The 22,308-nt window shown below is 44.5% G+C and overlaps 1 pseudogene; it reads right to left on the bottom strand.

Annotated features, from left to right (window-relative positions):
• Positions 1 to 231: 231 nt before the first annotated feature.
• Positions 232 to 22,308, bottom strand: part of LOC122454966 — a 29,604-nt pseudogene continuing 7,527 nt past the window's right edge.

Here is a 22,308-nt window from a genome sequence, read left to right as displayed (position 1 = left end):
AACACATTTATGGATTCTGCGGATGTAATTCTTACTGTAATTCTTTACTGTAATTCTTTGATTGGGATAATGGACACTCTAGACAAATGAGACTTCTCTTGTATCTTAGCCACATTAGATGGAAATCATATTTAAATGCAGTCCACTCTGCTTTTGAAGAGGCTTTGGTTCAGCTCCCAAATCTTGATTGCCTGAGGCAGCTTCCTATGAGAATACTCAGAAGGTGTCTTCTTAAACAACAAACCTATTTTTAGTGGCAAAGCCACTCTGAGTAGCTGTATCTGCATGGGACTGATAACCAATCACTGTCTTTGGAGGAAGTCCTAACCTTTCCTTGTACACCTTCCCTATATGTGTAGCAGCTTCTTTGTTTTCACATTCAGTAGCCCAAATTGCTATTTTATCACTTTTTTAAAAATTTTATCACCTTTAGCTCTAACATTAACAATAACTCCACATACATCATCACTGTAGTCATCAAAAGATTCTCCAATAAGGCATAGCAGTGTCTCTAGCCAAAAACAATCGAGGTCGCTTCATCTCTGCTGTTTTTTCAGAGTAGTTAGCTGTCTTCCTTCTCATTTGTTTTTCTCATCTTCCCACATAGACTCAATACCATCCTTAAAAAGTGAGTAGTTACAGTCAGGCATTAAATTACTAGACAACTGGATATGGTTGTACAGAGCCCAAAAGTCTTCAACAATATCAAACTTAGAGATCAATCAAAGGTTTGCTTGCCAAGTTTTGCTTTTATCAGTTTTTAAAAACCAGAGTGCCCATCTGTTCTGTAAAGGGTGTTTAATATAGTGTTCTGGGTTAGCAACCTCCTGATTAGATTCTGTTTTCTCATCTTCTGTAGGCGTGGGATTCGGAGTAGGGGTGGCTTCCTAAATTGGGAGGGAAGCTAGCAGAACAGATAAAGAGAAAATCGAATGGAAAATTAACTTGAAAAGTTAAGTTTCTATTTCCAATAAACTGTGTCTGTGAAATCTTCCAGACGATAAAGCCTTGGAAGAACAGATGGATCTAGACCCATTTGCATTCTCTGAGGTGTGCGCACAGCATGGAAAGGCTGAATGAATGGAAGACAGGCACGTGTGAAATCCAGCAGGTCCTGCCGGCAACCAGACCGGCAGCAGCTGTCTGTAGGCCTTGCTCCTCCCGCAAAAAGATCCCATTTTTAATGCAAATTTCATATATATATATATAATTTTTGTGATTGGTTTTGTTTTGTATTTTTAATATGGTTTTTTTTTGAGAGTCTAACCTCTGCTCTAGATTTTTAATCTTTGCTTTTTGGTATTTGTTATCAATTTTGTACCTTTAAGAATCTAATCTTCAGTATACATTTTCACTTAGGGGTGTGATTACTGGCTTGATTGCTCTCTCCCCTATTGACTCTCCCTTTTCTTCCCCAGGTTACCTCTATCTCCTCCCCCCCCCACCTCTTCTCTTCTCTACTAAGCTCTGTGAATTTCTCTGGGTGTTCCAGGCTTTGCAGAACACTTAGGAAACTGATCACTGGCTAGATTGATCACTCCCTTTTTGACTCCCCCTCTTCTCCTCCTGGTCACCTCTATCTCCCTCCACCCTCTTCTCTTCTCTATGTAACTCTATGAGCCTCTCTGGGTGTCCCTCGCTGTGGAGAATTGTTTCACCATTAACCTAGAAGTTTTATCATCTGTGCTATATGGATGGAGAAGTCTTGAGGCTACTGTAAGAATAAGACTGAAAATCAGAGGCAGAAGGCTTAATTCCAAAACTTGAGAACATCAGAGAACTGATTTCAGGGAACATTAATAGACAAGAGCTCATCCAAAATCTTCCATAACTACACTGAAACCAAACTCCACCCAAAAGCCAACAAGTTCCAGAGCAAGACATAACACACAAATTCTCCAGCAAAGCAGGAACACAGCCCTGAGCATTAAAAGACAGGCTGCCCAAAGCCAGCCAAATCTATAGACACCCCAAACTCATTACTGGACATTTTGTTGCACTTCAGAGAAGAGATCCAGCTCCACTCACCAGAACACAGACGCAAGCTCCCCTAACCAGGAAACCTTGTTCAACACTACCCACAGGGAGCAGGCTCCACAGTAAAGAGGAACCAATAACTTCCAGCCTATAGAAAGGGCACCCTAAACACAGAAATCTAAAAAAAAAAATGAAAAGGCAGAGAAATATTTAGCAGGTAAAAGAACATGATAAATGCCCACCAAACCAAACAAAAGAGGGGGAGATAGGGAGTCTACCTGGAAAAGAATTCAGAGTAATGATAGTACAGATGATCCAAAATCTTGCAAACAAAATAGAGCTACAGATAAATAGACTATAGACAAGTATTAAGAAGATGCAAGAAATATTTAACAAGGACCTAGAAGAAATAAAGAAAAGTCAATCAATAACGAATAATGCAAAAATGAGATCAAAAGTGCTCTAGAGAGAACCAACAGTAGAATAACTGAGGCAGAAGACAGGATAAGTGAGGTGTAAGATAGAATTATGGAAACAAATGAAGCAGAGAGGAAAAAAGAAAAGAAAAAAAAATAAAAGAAATGAGGACAACCTCAGAGACCTCTGGGACAATGTTAAATGCCCCAACATTCAAATCATAGGCGTCCCAGATGAAGAAGACAAAAAGGAAGGGCATGAGAAAATACTTGAGGAGATAATAGTTGAAAACTTCCCTAAAATGGGGAAATAAACAGCCACCCAAGTCCAAGAAACCCAGAGAGTTCCAAACAGGATAAACCCAAGGCGAAACACCCCAAGACACATATTAATCAAACTAATGAAGATCAAACACAAAGAGCAAATGTTAACAACAGCAAGGGAAAAGCAACAAATAACACACAAGGGGATTCCCATAAGGAAAACAGCTGATCTTTCAATAGAAACTCTTCAAGCCAGAAGTGAATGGCAGGACATACTTAAAGTGATGAAAAAGAAAAACCTACAATCCAGATTATGACACCAAGCAAGAATTTCATTCAAATATGAAGGAGAAATCAAAAGCTTTACAGACAAACAAAAGCTGAGAGAATTCAGCACCATCAAACCAGCTATTCAACAAATGCTAAAGGATCTTCTCCAGACAGGAAACACAGAAAAGGTTTATAAACTCAAATCCAAAACTACAAAGTAAATGACAATGGGATCATACTTATAAATAATTACCTTAAATGTAAATGAGTTGAATGCCCAACCAAAAGACAAACACTGGGTGGACGGATACAAAAACAGGACCCCAATATATGCTGTCTACAAGAAACCCACCTCAAACCTAGGAACACATACAGACTGAAAGTGAAGGGTTGGAAAAAGATATTTCATGCAAATGGAGGCCAAAAGAAAGCAGGAGTAGCAATACTCATATCAGATAAGATAGACTTTGAAATAAAGACCGTGAAAAGAGACAAAGAGGCACACTACATAATGATCAAAAGATCAATCTAAGAAGAAGATATAACAATTATAAATACATATGCAACCAACATAGGAGCACCTCAATATGTAAGCCAAATGCTAACAAGTATGAAAGGGGAAATTAACAGTAACACAATAATAGTGGGAGAATTTAATACCCCACTCACACCTATGGATAGATCAACCAAACAATAAACTAGCAAGGAAACACAAACTTAAACACAAACTTAAACACAAACAATAAACTAGCAAGGAAACACAAATGAGACAATGGATGAGTTAGACCTAATTGATATCTAAAGGACATTTCATCTCAAAACAATGAACTTCACCTTTTCCTCAAGTGCACACGGAACATTCTCCAGGTCACATACTGGGCCATAAATCTAGCCTTGGTAAATTCAAAAAATTTAAAATCATTTCAAGCATCTTTTCTGATCACAATGCTGTAAGATTAGATGTCAACTACAGGAAAAAAAAACTATTAAAAATACAAACATATGGAGGCTATACAACATGCTTCTAAATAACCAACAAATCATGGAAGAAGTCAGAAAGGAAATGAAAATTTGCATAGAAAAAAATGAAAATGAAAACACAACAACCCAAAACCTATGGGATTCAGTAAAAGCAGTGCTAAGGAGAAGGTTCATAGCAATACAAGTTTACCTCAAGAAACAGGATAAAAAATAAATAAATAACCTAACTTTACACCTAGAGCAACTAGAAAAAGAAGAAATGAAGAACCCCAGGGTTAGCAGAAGGAAAGAAATAATAAAAATTAAAGCAGAAATAAATGAAAAAGAAACAAAGGAGACTATAGCAAAAATCAGCAAAACTAAAAGCTGGTTCTTTGAGAAGATAAAATAGACAAACCATTAGCCAGACTCATCAAGAAAAAGAAAAAAGAATCAAATCAATAAAATTAGAAATGAAAATGGAGAAATCACAACAGACAACACGGAAATAGTCATAAGAGACTACTATCAGCAACTATATACCAATAACATGGACACCTTGGAAGAAATGGACAAATTCTTATAAAAGTATAACCTTTCAAAACTGAACCAGGAAGAAATAGAAAATCTTAACAGACCTATCACAAGCATGGGAGTCAAAACTGTAATCAAAAATCTTCCAACAAACAAAAGCCCAGGACCAGATGACTTCACAGGTGAATTTTACCAAAAATTTAGAAAAGAGCTAACACCTATCCTACTCAAACTCTTCGAGAAAATTGTAGCGGAAGGTAAACTGTCAAATTCATTCTATGAGGCCATCATGACCCTAATACCAAAACCAGACAAAGATGCCACAAAAAAATAAAACTACAGACCAATATCACTGATGAACATACATGCAAAAATCCTCAACAAAATTCTAGCAAACATAATCCAACAACATATTAAAAAATCAAACCATGACCAAGTGAGCTTTATCCCAGGGATGTGAGGAAATTGGAAGAGAGAAAAATGGCCTCAAATTTTTAAGAGAAAAAGAAGGAAAGGTGAGGTGACATGATTATGAAGTGCCTAAGGAGGAAGATTCTCCAGGCAAGAACTTGGAGGACAGAGGAGCCTGGTGTGCTACAGTCCATGGGGCACAGAGTCGGACACAACTTAGCTGCTTCTGAATAGCAACAACAAGGAGGAAGATGGGGACAACCGGAGACCTGAGGGCAACCTCACCCGGAGTGAGTCTGCAGCTTCCAATCCAAGTTACAGAATGCATTTTGCAAAGTTGCATAGGTTCAGCACAGAGGTGATCTTCAAGACAAGTTTGTCCAAATTTCGAGGTATGAAACCTCATGGTCCTCATTATCTCAGGATTCACAGGGAGTTCCGAACACAGCTTGGCAGCCCCATCTGAACGCCCAGCACTTCTCCTAGGCAGCCTCTGAGAGTACGGCTGAGATCACATGATGACCAGTGAGCTCTTCTGGGGCTGGACCATTCCAATGGCAGTAGCAGGTGGACCTCCTCTGTGCTGAGTAAGTGGTACCATTATTTGAATAAATTTTATTTGTTTCTTCTTAAAGGAGAAGTAATTGGGTGTTGAAACTTATAAATGATCTGGGGGGGAAGTGTGGGTTCACCTGATGACTTGGGGCCTGAAAACATTAGCCCTGTCTCCTACGGCATGTTAGCCACTGTTCCAGAGCTAAGGCAAGTAATCCAGCCCCTCTGAGACCTCCTGATAAAAGTGCCTTCATGATACTTTCTCCTTCCTGAGGTGGGGCAGTCAGGCCACAAAACTGACTCTTCTATTGACTTTATGATTTTTAACCTTAATTAATTATTTTTTAAAATTATTTTTCTTCCTGAATACCAATGTAATATCTCTTTAAAAAATTCATGGGAAACAATTTATGCGAAAAAAATTCACCCGTAATCTCCCCACCCAGTAATAACCACTATTCACGTTAGTTTTCTGCACACACAAATTTATGTATTTGAGCATATTTGAAGACAAATAGTTGCTGACAATGTAGTGACTGCTTTTCTAAACTTGGCTCTCACCGGTCAGCTTGCACTTTAGTATGTATGGTCTCACTGTTCACTGTATAGAGCTAGGAAACAGAAAAAAGGCTCAGAGAGGGAAAGAAACTTATCCCATGCAACCAGAATTCCCACCCAGGCCTATTACTAGGCTTTCAACACTTGTGACCTGTTGTCACTGCTGTATAGTTTTTGTCTCCCAGACAACAGTAGAGCAGCCACCCCTCTCTAAGACTGTGGACTCATGGAATCCTTGAGTAGGATGGAGAGCTAGGAGACTAGAATTTCCCTCCTCCCAGCTCCGTGTAAGAATCTGTGTGTTGTTAGCAGGGCAGAGCCACTTTGCATTGCCTGAGTGTGTGTCTGTTGGGGTCCTTTAATGGACCGGAACCTTGTGGTATGGAGTTGACGATAAGAAAGTGAAAGAGAGAAAGAGGCTGATATCCCTTGGTTTACGCAGAGGACCAATAAAGTCCTTGACACAGGACTTGCATCGTTCACGAAGGCACCAGGTGCCCTCTCAAGGGGGTCTTAGAAGCCTGGGCAGAAAAGTGAGCACGACAGGTCTCCACGCTCCAGAGAGTCAGCCAGAAAAAAAGAGAGAGGGAGAGAGAGAGAGAAAGAGAGAGAGAGAGAGACAAAAAAGACCCGGGGACCTAAGCTCTGATGGAGCAAAGGTGCTTTAATGATTTTTCGATGAGTATATATAGGCTGCAGTACAAGAAACTTCTTTCGGGAATGATAGAGATCAGAAAACCAAATGTACAGCAACCGTTACCAAGGGAACAAGGGGTAATGTTAGTCACAAGGTCAGGAGACAATCCATATCTCAAGAAAGGGGAAGGAGATTAAGCTGTTTTGTCCTAAGGAGAATGTTTACTAAAGGAGACTCATGCTTGCCTCACACAATGACCTCAGTCCCTGGGAGCAGCGTGCTGTTCCGCTTGAAGAGGGACAAAGGACTCATGAGAGACAGCATGTAGGAATCCTCCCGTCAAACATTCCCTGACATATGTCACTGTGTGTGCAGGGACTGTGAGGTTTCAGTCCAAATATTCTTCAGCCCCTTTGTGAGAAGGAAGCTCTTCCCTATAGTGTGGTCACCACTGGGGGCCAGATCTGCCCTCTGTGACATTTTGAGATGAAGAAAAAGAGAAATGGCATGAAAATAAGGAAAGGACCAGTTTTCCATCCAGGTGCTCTGGTAGGCGGGCTTTCTTGGTGGCTCAGTGGTAAAGAATTCACCGGCAATGCAGGAGCTGCAGGCGATGTGGGTTCCCTCCCTGGTTGGGAAGATCCCTGGAGGAGGGCATGGCAACCCACTCTAGTGCTCTTGCCTGGAGAATCCCCATGGACAGGGGAGCCTGGCAGGATCAGTTCATAGTGTCACAAAGAGTGGGACACGACTGAAGTGACTCAGAATGCAGGCACACCCTGGTAGTACTTTAGAATCCCTTCCATGTGATGGAGGAGACTCATTCTAGAACAAAGCCAACCGCTCCTGCCGTGGATCCTGGGCTGCGCTGCCTGGAATCCCTGCATGGAGGCTCACTGCCCGACCTCAGGAGAGCGGAGGGCAGTCGGCTTCCAGCTTTCAGCCCCTTGGCAGCAGAGCCTCCCCGCTCAGTGACTCCCCAAAGGCCTCACCCCGATGCACAGCCCACATCCTGCCGTGGGTCTAGGCCCCGCCGCCTCCTTCCCGTTGGGACGACACGACCTCTACAAGCCCAGAGGACCGGGACCGCTGCGCTGCTCGGCCTCTTCTCACGCCAGCTCCTCCTCTCCTGGTCCCACTTCCTGTCTCTCCTGCACAGGTGATGTTCCCAAAGGTTTTCCCCATCCGACTGTACCTCAGAGCTGGCTTCCTGAGAACCCAGCGGCTACAGCCATCTGTCCTAGAAATGAGGATGAAATTCTTTTTTTTTTTTTAATTTATTTATTTTAGTTGGAGGCTAATTACTTTACAATATTGTAGTGGTTTTTGCCATACATTGATATGAATCAGCCATGGGTTTACAAACACAAAAATACAAAATATTGAAAAAGAATATGTACATGTATATGTGTAACTGAAATCATTTTGCTGTACACCTGGGACTAACAACATTGTCAATCAACAACACTCCAAAGCAAAATAAAAATTAAAAGCAGAAACCAATGTTCAGTTTATATGCTACTTATCTATATGCAAAAAAGTACTCAGGATACAAAATATATTTGCACAGAGGTATAATGTTTAATGTATACACATAAATATTTAAAATCTGTATTTATATGTTGTTTATTTATTTATATAAATTATGTGTTTAGTAGGAGCTCTAACACATATAAAACAAGCAGCTTGTAAGTAAAGATCCAAAATCATTTAATCATATATTAAAGTAGAAAATCATTATATGTGTGTGTGTGTGTGTGTACACTCATGCACACACAAACATGCATATATACACATGTATATAAATGTGTATATATGTAAGTGTATATATGTGTGTATATATATATATAACACCTGTACACTCATGCCCACACAAATATACATATACACGTATGCATATGTGTATATATAGAAGCGTATGTATGTATGTATGTGTATATATATATATATATATATATAAAACACTTACATGTGTATATATACATATATGCATGCATATGTGCTAAATCACTTTGGTCGTGTCCAACTCTGTGCAATCCTACGCTGTAGACTGCTAGGCTTCTCCATCCATGAGATTCTCCAGGCAAGAATACTGGAGTGGGTTGCCATTTCCTCCTCCAGGGGATCTTCCCGACCCTGGGATCAAACTCACAGCTCTTAAGTCTCCTGCATTGGCATGTGTGCTTATTTGTTTCAGTCGTCTCTGACTCTCTTTGACCCTATGGACCACGGCCTGCCAGGCTCCTCTGTCCATGGGATTCTCCAGGCAAGAATACTGGAGTGGGTTATCCTTTCCTTCTCCACCTGCATTGGCAGGCAGGGTCTTTACCACTAGCACCACCTGGGAAGCCCTATACATATACACATAAATACACGTTACATATATATGTGTGTGTGTGTGTGTGTGTATATATATATATATATATATGTTAATATATAGTCAAGGACAGGGAAGCCTGGTGTGCTGCAGTTCATGGGGTGGTGAAGAGTCAGACACAACTTAGCAATGAACAAGCAACAATAATATATATATACATAAAACATTTTCTTTTAGTTTGAAACTTATATATGTAGATGTACATGCTGATCATCTGATTTGGTCATTTCCAATCCACATTTCCTGTCCAAAGCACACACAGCCATAATGCATTGTCTGTACAGAGACAATGTTTCTATACAGACCAATTTCAACTTATTTGAAGTGATGTGAGAAACAAAGACATTTGCACACGACTCTAAATGCAGATTCTTGTGGATTTTTACTCCCTCTCCTATCTTTAAAGAGTTCTCCCATGCACACATAATGAGACGTTATTTTCATTTTCATGATTTACAATTACTGAGTCTTTCCAAAGCTTTGGAATTGTTTTTCATAGAAACTACCACTCTCTTTTTCCACTCTTATGTCATGGCATTAGGTAATGTTTAATTAAAAGTATACAGTAATATCAAAGCACACTGGGGCAGGACAGCAAAGCTGCCAACTCCAGGGAGGCACAAGTCTTGAAGAATCAGTCAAGGGCCTGGGGATCGCAATAGCAACCCATGGATTTCCTGAGGGGAAGTAGAGCTGGGAGTGCCCAGTCAGGGCGTCTAGGCTTGTGATAGTGAGGGCTGTGACAGTGAGCTAAACTCACTCAGGGTTGGATGGCTACCCACTGCAACGTCCTGTATGTTTTAAGCACATGCACATGTTTCCTCCTTTTATTAGGCACACACTGGATGGTTCATGCTCTGTGCTGGGTACCAAGAACACAGTCCTACAAATTGCAAATTCTACACCCAGCAGAGGCTCACAGATGCATGGAGGCCAACCCCTATATCCTGCTCATTTCAAGCAATGTGACAGGTACTGTAAGAACACACAGGTTGGGCGTCAACAGCTGGTTCTGAGGGATGAGGCACCTATTCACTGAGGATCCTTCAGAGTGAGGAGGAGCTGTTGGAGGTGGATAATACAGGGAAGCACTTCTTGGCAGAGGCATACGGCAAAGCTGCTGACATGTGCAAAGGCTCAGTATCCCCAGGGATGGTCAGCAGCCCCGAGTGACTGGAGTCCAGGACATGGGCCCAGAGGGGAGACGGAAGGAGCCTGGGAGCAGGTGGACAAGGACGTGAGTTGCAGCATCAGACATTTTCTCTTCACACACTTGCATATTTTTGCTATGGAACAAACAATAATACATTTTACCTGAAATTTTTAAATTAAAAAAATTTATTTAAGTATAGTTGATTTACAATGCTGTTATTTCAGCTGTATTGCAAAGTGACTTAGTTTTATATATATATATTTTTTTCATATTCTTTTCCATTATGGTTTGTTACAGAATACTGAATATAGTTCCCTGTGTTATATGGTAGGACATTGTTGTTTATCCTGAGATATTTTTAACATGCAGATGTGATCCACCTAGAATTTATTTTATGTGTCAGAAGGAAAGGCATCACGCTTTTTAGCACCATCTTCACTGTTCCCTCACTCGTTAGCAAAGGCAGGTCCATCATTTACCTGTGATCCTGGTTCCACAGGGTCTCCACCAAAGGCTCTGGGGAATGGCTCACACCAAAGTTCCTGCGCTGTGCAGAGACACCATCGCACACACAGGAGAACAGAGAGGACCCTGCAAGCACTGGTAAGTGTGTGCGCAACCAGAACACTCATGCACTGCTGGTGGACACATAACAAGTCATAGCATTTTGTAAAGTCATCTGGTGATCTCCTAAAAAGTTAAACATGTGCCATATGAGCCAGCCATTCCGCCCTTAGGTATTTACCCAAGAGAGAAGAACCCTTTGTCCAGGCAAAGACTTACACGCAAATGTTCACAGCAGTACATTTGGGAAAGCCTAAAACTAGAAATGTTATAAATGCCTGTCAAGAAATGAATGAATAAAGTCATATCCATACAGTAGACCACTACTCAACAATAAACAGGAATGAATTGTTTATACAAGTAAGCTGATGGTAGAAAAACATCTCAAAATAATTATGCTGGAAGAAGTGAAGCGAATATAAAAATGTCATGCCATAATTCCATTTATATAAAATTCTAGAAAATATAGAAAGCAGGTCACTGGTTTCTTGGGACTGGAGGAGAGGAAGGAAGGGAACAGGGATAGGATTACAGAGGTGACAGAAGAAACTTCTGGAAGAGATGGCTCTGTTCACTGTCCTGGTTGTGCTGAACTTTCAGGGTTTACAAATTTTACAGTTTATATACTTTATATGTGTGAAGCTTATTGTACACCAATTATCCCTGGATAAACTCTTGAAAGAGACACTGTGTCTAATCCATTTTTGCACAGCATATACCAGAATAAAGTTCCTCAGCCAAGGGTGTTTCAGAAAGAAATTTGCTTTAATTTTAGATTATATGATAGAAATGTATCCTTGAGTCATGCTGTTGTTGTTTTGTTGCTCAGTCGTGTCCGACTCTTTGTGACACCATGGACTGCAGCACGCCAGGCTTCCTTGTCCTTCTCTATCTCCCAGAGCTTCCTCAAACTCATGTCATCGAGTCAGTGATGCCTTTCAACCATCTCATCCTCTCTTGTCCCCTTCTCCTCCTGCCGTCAAGCTTCCCCAGTATCAGGGTCTATTCCAATGAGTTGTCTCTTTGCATCAGGTGGCCAAACTATCGGAGCTTCAGCTTTAGCATCAGTCCTTCCAATGAAGTCAGGGTTGATTTCCTTTAGCATTGACTGGTTTGATTTCCTTGCTGTCCAAGCAACTCTTAGGAGTCTTCTCCAGCACCACAATTTGAAAGCATCAATTCTTCAGGGCTTAGCCTCCTTTATGGTCCTACTCTCAGACCTGTACATGACTACCAGAAAAACAATAGCTTTAACTATACAGACCTTTGTTGGCCAAGTGATGTCTCTGCTTTTTAATACACTGTCTAGGTTTGTCATAGCTTTCCTTCCAAGGAGCAAGTGTCTTTTAATTTCATGGCTGCAGTCACCATCTGCTATGATTTTGGAGCCCAAGAAAATAAAGTCTGACACTGTTTCTATTGTTTCCCCATCTATTTGCCATGAAGTGATGGGACCGGATGCCATGATCTTCATTTTTTGAGTGTGGAGTTTTAAGCCAGCTTTTTTACTCTCCTCTTTCACCTTCATCAAGAGGCTCTTTAGTTCCTCTTTGTTCTCTGCCATTAGGGTGGTGTCATCTGCATTTCTGAGGATGTGGGAAAGGCAATTTTTTAATTGTACTTGTTTTCTGTTTTAAGTTTAAAAATTGTTTTCTTCATGTGTATCATAAGGAATTTATATGAAGCATATACTTGTGGCCTAGGAGCTGCCACAGGTGGGGAGGCTTAAACAGCAGAAGGATACAGTCACACAGTTCTGGAGGCCAGGAGTCTGAGATCAAGGTATGACCAGGGTTGTTTCTTTCTGAGGCCTTGGTCTGCCCACAGCCATCTTCTCCCTGTGTCTCTCTCCGTCTTCTTCCCTTTGTGTGAGTTTTATCTTTCCCTTTCTCTTCATGTGGTGTTATTTTTTGTAAGGTCAACAGTCATATTGGTTGAGGAGTCCGCCCAACTCAAGTGTGACCTCATCTTTACTAATCACCCTGGGTCACTGTGGATAAGATTCTCAGGTATTGGCAGTAAGACTTCTACACATAAATAGGGAGAGGGAGCAAGTCAACTCATAACAAAGCGCCACCTTATATTTTCATTGTTACAAAGCAAGAAAGGGAGAATTTTAAAAGCTAGCCTGTTTTTTGTAAACTGTAAACCTGCTGCAGTCACTTGGGAACCCAGCAGGCAGCACAAGAAACTTCTGTTGGGATTTTTGTGCATCTCCTCACCTGGGCCACCTGCTGCTTCTCTGGGCTGTACTCTGTAACTATGGAGCACAGAATTTCACCAGGTTGGTCCTTCCAGCTCTGCTACTTTGGGCTGGGCCTTTGTAACTCTTTGCACCTGCTTCTGCAGGCAAGGATCTGTGGGTCTGTACAGGTAGAGACTTACTTTAGTAAGTCTGCTTACTTTAGTCCTTCCTCTGGTCCAAGCAGCATCAAGTTGTCCACATGAATGAAATCCACTGGAACAGCTGTTGGAGATCTGTATTCAAACTTTGAATCACTCTGAAGACTACAGCTCTTCAGAATGAATTTTGGATTTCAAAGCCTAATAATGGTGAAAATGGCATACCCTTCAGGAGAGAGAGGTTTTCCCCTTGATGTGGCTCTCATGTGGTGACATGGGCTGAATGTCTTGCCACCGCTGCAAGAAGCAGTCCCAGGGGCCTGTGGAGAGGAGGACCTTGGGAGGAGAGGAACAACTGGCAGAACTGTCCCAGGGCTTCTCGGCTGCATTGTCCTCATGGGGCCCTTCTTGGATGGACTGCAAGAATCACAGGGTAGGGACCTTCTCAGCCCCTGACAGTTGTCTTAACCTCACATGGACCCCTTTGCAAGAGACACCTCATACCTGATGGTTTGTAATGGATTTCATTCACTCATCAGTGATTCTCTCTTCAACATCCTGACTGCCTAGCTCAGTTTTGGGTTGTACAAACATCATTTACTTCTGCAATTAGCACTCTCCCAGAACACGTGTTGACTTAAAAAAAATCAGTCACAATCTAAAAGTTGAGCGTTAAGCTTTATTCGGTGGGAATTTTTAGGGCTTCAAGCCCAGGAGACAGCATCTCAAGTGACCCTGAGAAAACTGCTACAAGGAAGTGAAGGGGAGGAGTCAGATTATACAGAAGTTTGCCACACAGGGCAAAGTATTTCTGTGGATTAAAGAAAACTAGACGTCTGAAGTGAAGGAATTTAGCCCTTTTTTATGTATGGGAAGATGCAAGAGTCTGGACTCACAGAAATCATTCCTTTTATATGCTCCTCAGCTATCTGTAGCCCACTTCTTCACATCATGAGTTCCTCAGTGCTCACTGTAGGGAGTGGCTGCAGGCTGAGGGTGGCTGGATCACAGGAGGGCTAAATGATGATAGATCACGTCCTCATTGATGACTGTGACATCCTTGCTTACCGATATGGCAAGAAATACTCCATTTCTCATACCTACCAGCCTTTTCTTTATATCAACCTACTTTTCTTGAATATTCTCCCCCCAACTTTAATGATACTGTCATAAATGGCATTATAGTTCTTGCTTCTTCTGTGTGCCTTCTGATGGATGAGAGGCTTGCGGAAGCTTCCTGATGGGAGGGACTGGCTGTGGGGAAAACTGGGTCTTGCTCTGGTGGGCTGGGTCAAGCTCAGTAAATTTTTAATCCAATTGTCTACTAATGAGTGGGGCTGTGCTCCTTCCCTGTTAGTTGTTTGGCCTGAGGTGACCCAGTCCTAGAATCTGCAGTCTCTATGGTAGGGCCACTGGTGACCTCAAAAAAGGACACACACCTCCTCCCAGGACGCTGCTGCCGGTGACCTGTCCCCACAGCTGGCTGCTTCCAGCCCACGCCTCTGCAGGAGACCTTCAAACACTCACAGGCAAGTCTGCCTCAGTCATATAAGGTCACTGCTCCTTTCTCCTGGGTCCTGGTGCACACGAGATTTTGTTTGTGTCCTCCAAGAGTCTCTGTTTCCCCCAGTCTTGCATAAGTGTTGTAATCAAATCCCGCTGTCCTTAAAAGTCAGATTCCCTGGGGATTTCCAGTCCCTTTGCTGGATCCCCAGCACCTAGAACCTTTACAACTGTGCAAGAATTTCTTTGATATTATTGTTCTCCAGTTTGTGGGTTGCTCACCCAGTGGGTGTGGGGTTTGATTTTATCATGATTGCACCCCTCTTACCATAAATGTCACAAATAGACATAAATGGTCATAATGGAGTCATAAATGCAGGCTGGCACATTCAAATAAAAATGTTGGTATAGCCCTGAAAGATCTCCCAATGGCTCAAGTGGTAAAGAATCTGCCTGCAATGCAGGAGACACGGGCGATGCCAGTTCAATCTCTAGGTCTGGAAGATCCTCTGGAGCAGGAAATGGCAACCTACTCCAGTATTCTTGCCTGGGAAATTCCATGGAGAGAGGAACCTAATGGGTTATGGTCCATAGGGCTGCAAAGACTCAGGTGTGACTGAGTGACTGGGCGTGCAAACATGCTCTGAAAATTGTCTTGTGTACAAGTGGCAGAATATACACCCTACTTTGCCCCTTCTCAGGGATTCATAACCTTTTATAAGGAGGTTTTTTGAATGAAAAGGAACAAAAAATGTGTGCACTTTCCCTAGACAGTGATTGTTCTTTCATTACCTGCCAATTGAGAAAATATGTAACAACCAAGATATTCTGAATTCAGAATGAGTGGGCATTACATTCATGACAAAAACAGTGCAGGCTGAGGAAAACCTTGCATATAAGCTGCTCTGAAGTCCCCTGAAACTCTAGAGCTCCTGGCTCCTCCTCATTGTGTGGTCTTAGCATGTTTGCTTTTTTTTCTGGTTTCAGGTCCCAATCTGTGAAATGGGGGTAAGAGTCCCTGCTTGCATGTTACCTCACAGATAATGTTTTTGTGAAGATAAAATTAATTAGTGCTAATGAAAGGAGGAAAACAAAACTTATTAAATGCAAAATATAAAATTATAAGCCTTTCTGTAAAATATCAGAAGAAAACTAGGTCCCTGGGAAGAGGATGGGAGAGAAAATGTGGGTGGGGGAATGGAGGCCAGAGGCGATGGAGACCCTGACCCATGGGCCCTGCATGACCTGCAGGCTCAGATGGCTGAGATTCGGACAGGACTCAGCTCAAGTGAGGTCAGCAGGCAGGTGGCAAGAAGAAAGAGGAGACCACGTGGCCCAGTGCGACCTCTAGGATCCTGGGGTCAGCTTTGGCTTGGGGTTCTGCCTGTGCACTGAAGGGAGGGGCGTGGAGGTACTTGGGGTGCCTGGCTTCTCTCCAGGCCTGTATGTTTGGGGGGTGGGGAAGGGGGAGGGGAAACAGGTCAAGGCAGCACGTGGGGCTCCTATCCTTCTTGGAAAAATCCTCCAGGACCAGCGTCGCTGCCCTGTGGCTGTCAGGAGGGATGCGAGGATGAGAGAAAGGCCAGGGAACAGCAGTGGGGACAGAGCCTGCCCACTAGGCGGGCAGGGAGTAGGGACCACCCCCCCACCCTACCCCCGCAGCTCTAACAAAGGAAAGGGCTATGACGGCACTCTCCCTTTGTGTCTCAGGCTCCTTTTAAATCTGTGCTCCTTTGGAAGACTGAATCTGTCAGCATGGTTCATAGAGGCTGCTGCTTGGACAGTATCAAGAACTAAATAAAAGTTCTTGGGCAGGATGGCATTATACAGCTCTTGGTATTATACAAACCGAGACCAAAGGTGACTTTGAAATAATAGGAAGTGACAATCAGGCAGGCAGGAAGGGCCTTATAAATAGATTAGAAGGTTTGCAGTGAGCTTATTTTAGCTTTTCTGGTCCATAATAGTGACGATGTAATAGTGCTTGGTGCTCCAAAGCAATAGACAATACCCTTCCTTGACTTTTCCCCCCTCTTTTTAGTTCAAAAGCTCAAGAGTAGGTAAAATCTAAGTTTCCGAGTTTCCGTAATGAATACAAAACTCCTTTTAGAAAAATTCTGTGTGCATGTGCACTAAGTCACTTCAGTAGTGTCTAACTCTGTGCAACCCTATGGACCAGTGCCCACCAGGCTCCTCTGCTCATGGGATTCTCCAGGCAAGAATATTGGATGGGTTGCATCCCCTCCTCCAAGGGATCTTCCCAACTGAGGGAAGGAATGTGTTTCTTTTAGTCTCCTGCATTGGCAGGTGGGTTCTTCACCACGATCATACATAACAAGGGCTCCAGTGTGACCCCATTGGTCACAAAGGAGGTGACAATCAGGCAGGCATGGGGGGGCCTTGTAAATAGATTAGAATGCTTGACGTGAGCTTATTTTAGCTTTTCTGGTCCATAATAGTGACGATGTAATAACGTGTGATGTTCTGATGCAAAAGACAATATCCTTCCTTGAATTCAGGATCTCAATATTGGCCCAGTTTAGAAATCCTGGTTAAAGGACAGCTCTGTTAGAAAAATGTAGAGCAACACATCTGCTATCCTGATGCTCATCTAGCGAATCCCTGCTTCACACAAGTGCACACACTGGGGGAGTCCTGGAGGGGAAGCTGAGCTCTGCAGTCCAGGAGCAGGACAAGCTACATGTCCACCCCCTCGCCAGGAACCAGTGGGGCAGCAGACTGCGGGGTCACACGAGCCCTTGTTATGCCTGATAGGGTGTCCATTTGAGGTCAACCAAGAAGACAGCAGAAGATTTTTTTCAAGTCACCACCAATTTCCCTAAATATACATTTTAGGTGCCAAGCTGAGAAGGGTGGTTTGGGAGCCAGGGCTGCCCAAGGGAGGGACTTCACCTGTGAAGGGGCAGGAGTCTGATTGCTGACAGTTCTGGCCACTCCTGCATTTTCATCTTTGTGGCTGTAGCTGGGCTTCATGGTCCAGGAGGGAGACCGGCTCTAGCACAAAGGTTGCATGGCTCTTGTTTGGGTTGTTTTTGCAGTAGGAATCTGACATTTTAATTACAAAATCTTTTACATTTCTGCTGAGTACTCCCTGTGACCCTGGAAGAGTCGGGGGAGTTGAGTGGCTACTGTTTTCAGAATTTGTCCACCACGGAACCTAACCCAGGAGTCACCTTTTTCAAAGCTGAGTACTGGAACTCCTGGGAGGCAGACCCAGGTCAGCCCTGGCGCGGCACTCAGCACCCTCCCTCTGGGCAGGGCCTTGGGGCACTTCTGGGCTGAAGGGTCTTGCTCTGCATTCTCCCCTGCCCATCTCTGTCAGCTTGAGTCAGTTAAGGTGCCTGAGCCCTGTAGGGCCAGAACCACCCCCTTAGACAGACCCTCAGCTTCCATGCACACAGGGCCCGGTTTCGTGGTCTCATATGCGGTTAGCGCAGAGCCTCTGGAGACCCCATGCATCGCCTTTGTGTTCTTCCGAGAGTGCCATTCACTGTCTGACTGCCACAGGGGGCCTCAGAAAGCACGTGGTGTGGACTGGATGATGCATGGTTTCTCAATGTAGCTGTCTGGGTGACTTGTGGTGAGTGTGCCAATATGGGGGAGTATATGTGTTCATGTGGTTGTGCATGTGTGTGAGACAGGGCATGACTGAGACAGTGCATATGCCAAAACACGCTTTCATTTTTCTTCTTTGGCTGTCCAGAAAGGCTGCCTTCTCCTCACACAACTGGCTGGGGTTGAGTCTCTCGCAGACTGCCGGGCATTCTAGAAGATGGCCACAGGGAGCGTGGGCACAGATACCAGGGTGCACAATCTTTCTTGCTGCACATCCTCCTGAGGCTCCGTGGCTCCCGCTGGAGGTGGCCAGGCCTCCTGGTCTCCTGTGCTGCCTGGGGAAGCTGGCATCGGTAGCCAAGTCCCTAGTCCCCGAATGGCCTCAATCCCATCACCCAGACCACAGGACCCAGGGGAAAGGCACATGTTGCCTCTTTCCTGTGACCCTGTCTGGTGTTCCCGGGAGGCCACCAAATCCAGAAGGCAGGTGCAGTTGTGGGGTCCCTGGGTATGGCCCTCTCTCTTGAAAGTCCTGTTTGTCCTCCTTCAGGATAACTTGTCCTCTGAGAGGGGCCAAGGTTCAGGCTCCCAGAGCCACAGACCCCGTCCTCCACCCGAGAACAGTTGCAGCAGGACCGTGGCCTCTGCGGATTGGACGGCAGTCCTGTCTGCCCGGCTGCAGACACTGTTGCCAGAATCGATGGTTCCCCTTCTAGTGGCCTCAAGAAGGCAGACTCACAGCATCAGGGCAGGGAGGAGGCTAGGGCAGGGTCAGCTCAGGGACATCCCTTCAAGCTAAGGCCCAGCCTAGTGAGTGCCAGCCGGCCCCAGGATCACACGCCTGCAGCCAGTGTGGAAGCCTCTTCCCCACCAGCGTTGCCACAAGCCAACAGCCATTTCTGACCCCACCTTTCCCCTCGTCTCCACGTGAGCCCTCTGAGAACACCCCCGCTTGAAGCACTGCTGTGGTGGTCATTTAATCATTACATCTGGATACCAATTGGAGAGGTCAGCAGCATATTTAGAGATTGCTATTTAGTGTGTATGACGGTTGACAAATTAATGAAAATATACCCTTCACCCAAAGCAGAGGAAGGGCTGAGGGATGGACTGGGCTGTCAGGGGCACCCCCAGCTGGCGCCGGTCCCGCCTGAGCACCGCGGGTGTCCCATCCCCACCCTGGGGCCCTGGCTCTTCTCCCAGCAGGACCGCAGCCCCAGGGCACAGGCAGAAGATGGAGGAGACTTGACTGTGTTGCTTTGCTCCCTGGCTTCCTGAAACCTACATGTACGCCTGCTTTGAGCTCCCCCTCAACACTGCCTGTTTCTGAAGAAGCAGCAGGATTGCTCTTCTTTAGAGCTGCATTTCTCAAACTCCACATGAAATTCATCACTGGTGGAAAGGCAGGTGATGATCCAGCAGGTCTGGGTGGTCACAGAGTCCCACCTCAGTGTCTGACAAGCTGTCAGGAAATGATGCTGCACTCCATGGGGTGCACTCCTCACTGGGGCTGCACCTATAATCCCGGTGACCAGGCTGCACCCCCTCCCTCCCAATTACATCCAAACCTCTGTGGCGGCCAAAGGTCAAGAGCTTTTAGAGCACCAACTTCAATGGACTATTTCCCCTTCCCTGTGCGGGTGTGTGGGTGTCAAAGAGAGCACCAGGCCTGCTGACTCAAGAGAGCCCCTGAGCAAACATAAGACAGACTGGTCTGTTAAAGTGAAGAGCATTTTTTGGTCTTCTGCTGGCACTTGCTGCTTGCAGAGAAGCTGCGCTGGCTGGGACACAAGCTCCCACTTCCCTGAGTCTTCAGGAAGCCTCCCCTCAGCTTGCTGCCTCCACACATGTCCTTCCCAAGATGTGCTCACTGGTGTCTAGACTTGGAGAACAAGAAATGGACCTCTGCAAGAAAGGGAAACCATCGCTGGGAAATTTCCAGTGATGGGGAGTCACCAGGTATGGAGGAATCAGTAGCTTCTTGCTGAGGCCACAATCTGTCAAGTGATACAGGACAAATGAGCCTCCCCTTAATGCCAACAAACACAGAAGTGGACGCCTTTGTCTAGGGCTTGGCCAGGCAGCTCTCTTTCCTTTGCTGAGACACTAGGGCTGAGTGAGAAAAGGATGCAGCTATTACTTCCTTCCTCCAAGGTCTCGACCATGTCAGCCTCGAGTTCTTAAGGCTCTTTTCACTCTCGTGCAGAGGGAGGCTGAATAGTGAAGATGGAAAGCATCTCTGACTCTGGAGCAGGAACCCTCACCCTGGTCCTGGATCTTCATGTGGCTCCTGTGTGCACCTGGGTGGTGGGTTCACTCTGTACTTCGGCAACTTTACCTGTGAGATGAGGATGAAAATCACAGAACAACCACCTGCGAATGTGTGATGACGACTTCCAGAGGACCCCATGCTGGAGGAGCTGCCTTCACTCTCCTGGGAGGCGCCTCGCAGCCCATCTTCTGTGGGTGGGAAGGCAGCCCCTTGGTGTTGCTGAGCACCCCTCTAAGGCAAGGCTGTGGCCCACCCTCCTTTCCCACCTCCCCGACAGCACCTTTCTGGCTCTTCTGGTCTCTCCTGGGCTCCACAGCTTAGGTGGCAGCTTCCCACACATTGCCCCCTCCTCCCCCACTCAGAGGTAGTTTCTCAGAGTGTAATGTACGAGGCACACGCATGTTCTATCTGTGATGGGTAATTTTATGTGTCAACTTGGTTGGGCCATGATACCCAGACATTTGATCAAACACCAGTCTAGATGTTGTGAAGGTGTTTTTTAGATAAGGTTAGCATTAGAGCCTGATGAACTATGGATGGAGGTTCATGACACTGTACAGGAGACAGGGATCAAGACCATCCCCATGAAAAAGAAATGCAAAAAGGCAAAATGGTTGTCTGAGGAGGCCTTACAAATAGCTGTGAGAAGACGAGAAGTGAAAAGCAAAGGAGAAAAGGAAAGATATTCTCATTTGAATGCAGAGCTCCAAAGGATAGCAAGGAGAGATAAGAAAGCCTTCCTCAGTGATCAATGCAAAGAAATAGAGGAAAACAACAGAATGGGAAAGACTAGAGATCTCTTCAAGAAAATTAGAGATACCAAGGGAACATTGCATGCAAAGATGGGTTCGATAGCGGATAGAAATGGCATGGACCTAACAGAAGCAGAAGATATTAAGAAGAGGTGGCAAGAATACACAGAAGAACTGTACAAAAAAGATCTTCATGACCCAGATAATCACAATGGTGTGATCATTCACCTACAGCCAGACATCCTGGAATGTGAAGTCAAGTGGGCCTTAGAAAGCATCACTAAGAACAAAGCTAGTGTAAGTGATGGAATTCCAGTTGAGCTATTTCAAATCCTGAAAGATGATGCTGTAAAAGTGCTGCACTCAATATGCCAGCAAATTTGGAAAACTCAGCAGTGGCCACAGGACTGGAAAAGGTCAGTTTTCGTTCCAACCCCTAAGAAAGGCAATCCCAAAGAATGCTTAAACTACCACACAATTGCACTCATCTCTCATGCTAGTAAAGTAATGCTCAAAATTCTCCAAGCCAGGCTTCAGCAATACGTGAACCATGAACTTCCAGATGTTCAAGCTGGTTTTAGAAAAGGCAGAGGAACCAGAGATCAAATTGCAAACATCCACTGGATTATCAAAAAAGTGAGAGAGTTCCAGAAAAACACCTATTTCTGCTTTATTGACTATGCCAAAGCCTTTGACTGTGTGGATCACAATAAACTGTGGAAAATTCTGAAAGAGGTGGGAATACCAGACCACCTGACCTGCCTCTTGAGAAACCTGTATGCAGGTCAGGAAGCAACAGTTAGAACTGGACATGGACCAACAGACTGGTTCCAAATAGGAAAAGGAGTACGTCAAGGCTGTATATTGTCACCCTGCTTATTTAACTTATATGCAGAGTACATCATGAGAAATGCTGGGCTGGAGGAAGCACAAGCTGGAATCAAGATTGCCAGGAGAAATATCAATAACCTCAGATACTCAGATAACACCACCCTTAAGGCAGAAAGTGAAGAGGAACTAAAGAGCCTTTGATGAAAGTGAAAGAGGAGAGTGAAAAAGTTGGCTTAAAGCTCAACATTCAGAAAACTAAGATCATGGCATCTGGTCCCATCACTTCATGGGAAATAGATGGGGAGACAGCAGAAACAGTGTCAGACTTTCTTTTTGGGGGGCTCCAAAATGACTG

Source organism: Cervus canadensis, chromosome 17 (assembly GCF_019320065.1).
Source record: "Cervus canadensis isolate Bull #8, Minnesota chromosome 17, ASM1932006v1, whole genome shotgun sequence".
Lineage (NCBI taxonomy): Eukaryota > Metazoa > Chordata > Mammalia > Artiodactyla > Cervidae > Cervus > Cervus canadensis.
The sequence above is the reverse complement of the archived record's forward strand: the minus strand, read 5'-3'. Positions and strand labels throughout refer to the sequence as shown.